Below are 6000 nucleotides of genomic sequence, written 5' to 3'. Positions count from 1 at the left end.
GTAAGCCGCATTGAGCCTGCACGAGTGGGAAAGCGCAGGGTACAAATGTAACAAAAATAAAATAGATACTATTGGAGATTCTACATGGAATGTTGCTACTATGGAGATTCTACATGGAATGTTGCTATTCCACTAGCAACATTCCATGTAGAAGCCTGCGCGGGCCACATTGGTGATCTGCAAGGGCCGATTCTAGTGGAATAGCAACATTCCATGTAGAATCTCCAATAGTAGCAACAGTGGAGGAGTGGCCTAGTGGTTAGGGTGGTGGACTTTGGAACTGAGGAACTGAGTTCGATTCCCACTTCAGGCACAGGCAGGCCCTTGTGACTCTGGGCAAGTCACTTAACCCTCCATTGCCCCATGTAAGCCGCATTGAGCCTGCCATGAGTGGGAAAGCGCAGGGTACAAATGTAGCAAAAATAAAATATGTAAGATGTTCTTTTCATAAATGTTGTTAGCCACGTAGCGCCCGCCATGGTGGGAATTGTGGGATTAAATGTTCTAATAAATAAATAAATATTCCAGAAACAGAGTTGCAAAGGAGTAGAATGTCTTTTTATTGCTTGGCACTAGCTACCCCACTTATGGTTCAAACCCCTTGTCCCATTGACACTCCTTGAGACCGCAGACAAATCACTGCCAGCCCTAGATAAAAAAAAATGTTGCAAGATTCTAACACTATTAAATTTAGGGCCTCTTTTACTAAACTGCGCTAGCGATTCCTGGCGTAGCAAATCAGAGAAAACCCACTCAGGGGCCCTTTTACCAAGTCGCGTAAGGGCCTACGCACATCCAGCATGCGTCAAATCAGTATTACCACCCAGCTACCGCATGCCCTGGGTGGCAATTCTGAATTTGGCATTGCGCCAAAAACACGTGGTAGAAGTTTTTCTCTATTTTCTACCACGTGAACTGCCCGGCGGTAAACAGCAGTGGGTGTGCTCTACATGCCTGGGTAGCACATGAGACCTTACACTAGATCTGTGGATGGTGGTAATGACTGGACGCACGCTGGTTTTTATTTTGCTGCACGTCTGTTTCTGGGCCCCTTAAAAAAGGCCCTTTTCCGGGACGTGGCAAAAACTGGTTGGACGCGCCCAAAAGATGCACTTGCACTGCCGCTTATCGCCGTGGCTTCCTCTCATTTGCCACGTGGGAATCGCTAGCCTTCTGTTGGGGGCATTCTCAGCAATTTATCATTCATTTATGGCAGTGGACATTTTTTTACAGCAGATTAACTATAAGTCTCATTCCCTGTCCTCTTCTGCAGATAGTAGTTAACTAGAAAATTATCGTGTACTAAGGAGCCATGTTAACAGTTAGTGCATATTAATTGCTGCATTGACAGTTAGAAAACAGTGGCCTTCAGGCTCCATTGCCTTAGGTACAACCTAGATTTTAAGCTCTCTGGGGCAGGGAACTAACTCCTGAACCAGACTGTAACTGGCTTAAGCTGGATTTGAAAAGTGAATAAATAAATCCAATTCTTTTTTTTATTTTTAGGAGCCAGAAAGAATATTAATATTAATTAACCCAGGAATACTAAAAGATCAGCACGCACATTCCTGAGTCTTCACTTCCCCCCGCTGTAAATGACTAAAATACAGATTAACACATGCGTCCAGCTTTTCCTACGCGAGCACGCAGCTGTGGAATGCATTGCCATGTGACCTGGAAACAGTTTACGACCAAATCAACTTTCGTAAATCACTGAAGACTTAGCTCTTCAACAAGGCATACCACAATGATCCATGATAGGAACTGTAACGCATTACCACATACCTGATATTCCGAATGTGATCTCTCTGTACCTGATTGCTTAATTTTATTATGTCATCTCTATGTAACACCAATTGTATCTTTTACTCTGGAATGGCGAATGCCATGACGGAACATTGTAAGCCACATTGAGCCTGCAAATAGGTGGGAAAATGTGGGATACAAATGCAACAAATAAATATTAAACTGAAGTTTCTTCCATATTTGTCAGGAACATACGCGTAGGTTGGAGGGTGGTGTTGCTTAGCACCTGATATTAATCTGTCAAATTATCATTTCAAAGCTTCTTTAAATTAAAAAAAAAAAAGAACCATTATTCACATTTTTGATGGAAGCACAGAAACAGGAAGGAAAGATTCAGATCTGCGAGAGAGAAAAAAAAAACCAAATCGTTACTTGTTGAGGCATAATACTTGAGTTTTAAGATCAAATAACGTTTCCACTATTAAGTCATCTAAAAGAACAGTCTAGTTCTTTAAGATCAATGAGCATAATCAAAGAAACTAAATAGATTTTTTTTACATATAGGACAGTGTCTATATGAACTAATCTACTGATAATTCAAGTACGAAGTGTTTAGTTCTAAGGGATAAGTTTACTAAGGGCTTTAGAGTTTCTAATGCGCCTTTAAAATTAAGGCGTGTTAAATGCTAACGCGCCTATACATTTACGTAAACCATTTACATCGTTAAAAACACTAATACACCTACAGCCCACCTTAATAAACATAGGCGTGAGTTTGCAAGGTAATCAATTCACACAGAAAGGCAACTTCAGAAGGTGATTGGAGGGAATGAGACAACAGTACAGGAGACAGAGAGACCAAAGAATTGGGACAAACATCTGATGGTCCAGTCAGAAAAAACTTCAATATTTCTCACATCCAAGCAAAAGTTATTTATAATAGCAAACGTGAATTTAATCAATAGATATATAGAGTCTTAGAACAAGTTGCTAGTAAGTCTCAAAAATAATTTTAGACAATCAATTCAAGTTTATTAATGAGCAAATATTGACATATATCTGGGTCCTTTGATTCTAGAGTGTATAGCTCCACTTTTCACTAAAACTCCATATTTCAAAACTTGTTAATGGAAATTTTATTTAAAAAATCATTAATCCAAGGAAAATCATTTTAAAGAGTATACATCAAGTCAGAGAGAGCAGATGACTTACATGATGGTAACTTTCTTTAAATGGATAGGAAATCAGTTCATATTTGTCCCCAGAAACGATTTTTTACCCCAAGCCTTTTCATGGCTTTCTTTACCTCCTCACTTCTGAGAGTATAAATGCAGGGGTTTAGCAAAGGGGTCACGATGGTGTAAAAAACAGAAACCTGTTTGTCTGCTGCGAATACCACCGACGGTCTCATGTAGAGGAAGACGCAGGGGCCGAAAAACAAAATGACCACCAGGAAGTGGGAGGCACAGGTGGAGAAGGCTTTCCGCCTTCCCTCAGCTGAGCGAATTTTTAAGATAGTGCAGATGATGTATGCGTAAGATATGAACACCCCCAAAAAACAAATCAGAGCTAAGGTTCCGCTGTTGGCCATATCTGCAACCTCACTGATAAAAGTATCAGAGCAAGACAACAAAGATAAGGTGTGGGAGTCACAAAAAAAGTGATCTAACTCGTTGGGACCACAGAAGGATAGCTGAGCTATTGGAAATGACTGCGCACAGGCATGAGTGAAGCCACCTAACCATGTAGAAACCACTAGAAGAAGACAAACTGTTCTATTCATTATTGTGGTATAACGCAAAGGATGGCAGATAGCAACGTAACGGTCATAAGCCATCAAGGTCAGGTGAAAGCATTCTGCACCCCCAATGAAATGCACAAAGAAAAATTGAGTAACGCAGTCGTTGAAAGAGATAGTTTTGCTCTGTGAGAGAAAGTTAACTAGGGTTCTTGGGACAGTGACTGTAGAAAAGGACAAATCTAAGAAAGAAGTTGCTGAGGAAGAAATACATGGGAGTGTGCAGGTGAGAGTCCACATAGATGGTTAACACAACGAGAAAATTCCCAGTCACGGTGAGCAGATAAATCACTAGAAAGCACAAAGTATACTATCTGTAGGTCTGGATTGCCCGAAAGTCCAAGGAGGATGAACTGTGTGACTCTGGTTTCATTCCTGACTGCCATTCCTTCTACTTTACCAACTGTAGGGAAACAGAAACACAAGAGACAATAGACAGAATACATAAAATGAAGCAGATGATCAGAGAACATCAGGGCTTTTTTGAGGGGGTACTTGGGGGAACTGAGTACCGGCACCTTTTCCATTGTCTGCTAAAATTGACCCATGGTCCCCAAGTTTTAATGAAAGAGCTCAAGCTCTACATACCAATTCTGCCTTGTCATAGATTCTGTGACTGGTTGCAGGGGGCCTGGCTATTGTGGGGTGGGTCTCTTAGTGATCACCCCAACCCTGAAGGGTGGCCTGGCATTTGAGTGCCGGCACCTTTTTCGCTAGAAATATGCACTGGAGAACATAGAGATTCTTTACAAGGACTTCCTGAGATGTTGTTCCTATCAGAATCCAGACTGAAAACTTACTTTTTATATTATCTTGGTAATCAATAGAAATAGAATAAAATAAAACATAGAAAAGAAAATAAGATGATACCTTTTTTATTGGACTAACAATACATTTTTGATCAGCTTTCGAAGGTATCCCTTCTTCATCAGATTAGAAATAAGCAAATTTTGATAAGTGAAACATCAAAGTATTTCAGTGATAGTCTGGAAGGATGAGGGGGAGGGGTGGGTTACGTGAGAGACAGGGAGGGCTGCCCACACCTGGCCCTTTGGTCTCTCTTGTTCTGTCTTTTTATTTAATGCTTATATACATCGTTGTATGCTGAGGACCAACTCATTAGCCCCCACCTCTCCCCAACACACACACACCCTGAATGGATTCTGCCGTCTACATGCTGTATTCTTACTAACATCCCACTGTTATACCATAGTAACCGTTTCTTTCATTTTAAATTACCCGTGAAAACATAATTTCATAGGTTGATTATAAAGGGGTATATTAATCTATTAGGGGCCCTTTTACTAAGATGCACTGAAAATGGCTTATGGTAGTGTAGACGCGTGTTTTGGGTGTGTAGAAATATTTTCCAGCGCACCTACAAAATAATGCCTTTTTAAAATCTTTGCTGAAAATGGACATGCGGCAAAATGAAAATTCACACAAAGTAAAAGCAGAGGCTGGCCAAAGACGAGTCACCACTGGAGATATGAATCCAACAGTCTTTGTTATTAACTTAAAAGGAGGACCCGACACGGGCCGTGTTTCGACGCACGCAAGCGTCTACTTCAGGGGGTCATACAGTGAGATCCAAAACAAATACAGGACAGCGACCCTGCTCTTCTCGGTAGTTCTGGATCTTACACAAATTGTTTGTATAGTCAAAACAAGCAAACGAGCTTCCAGCAGCAACTGTAGTAGCAAAAAATCGCAAAATGAAAATTGCCACACGTCCATTTTGGGTCTGAGACCTTACCGCCAGCCATTGACCTAGCCCAAACCCTCAGATCTGCACTTTTCCCACATAAATTCTACTCACTGTCTGCTGTTCACTGACTTTCCCTCTGTTCAAGCACAGTTCATCAATTCAATCAAGCTGTTATTTTATCACATGGATAATAACCATCAGTGGAACATTTTATCATCTCGTAATACTTCTAGGGAAGAATTTCTTTCTTCAGAAGGAAATAAAATTTGCTTCCTCTTAGTCTGGGTCTAAAAGTAAATAATAGAATTCATTTATTTATGTAATCAAGATTGGACTGGAAGTACAACTTGACAATTGCTTTCCAATTCTTCCAATTCAAACTTGATGGTCTATTCAAGGTTTGATTGGTAATTTGTTCTCTTAGATATATTAAAGAAAGAGCTGGAAAGAGACCATAGTTACAGCAAGGGAAGTGAGACAACGAGAACTAAGGTGAACAAGACAGGAGATGAATGTAAACTCAAAATGGCAGAAAGTCTGCAACTAGTTAAGGGTCATAACATATTTTTTTATCCTGAACTTGAATAAATATTTCTTGCTGTTTCCAGCTTTACCCACTAAGTAAGTAGTATATTGACAGAATGAAATTTTGAACACTTATGTTAAAAGACTGAAAATTATAAAGTGGATAATAATAGAGATAGATACTTACAGCAAATTATAGAGAGAGATCATCAGATAATGGATG

The 6000-nt window shown here is 40.1% G+C and overlaps 1 pseudogene; it reads right to left on the bottom strand.

The window, feature by feature from the left end:
• Positions 1–2995: 2995 nt before the first annotated feature.
• On the bottom strand, positions 2996–3930 carry LOC115457243 (annotated as a pseudogene).
• Between the last annotated feature and the right edge of the window lie 2070 nt (positions 3931–6000).

Source organism: Microcaecilia unicolor, chromosome 14 (assembly GCF_901765095.1).
Source record: "Microcaecilia unicolor chromosome 14, aMicUni1.1, whole genome shotgun sequence".
Lineage (NCBI taxonomy): Eukaryota > Metazoa > Chordata > Amphibia > Gymnophiona > Siphonopidae > Microcaecilia > Microcaecilia unicolor.
This window is presented reverse-complemented; position numbering and strand designations above follow the sequence as displayed.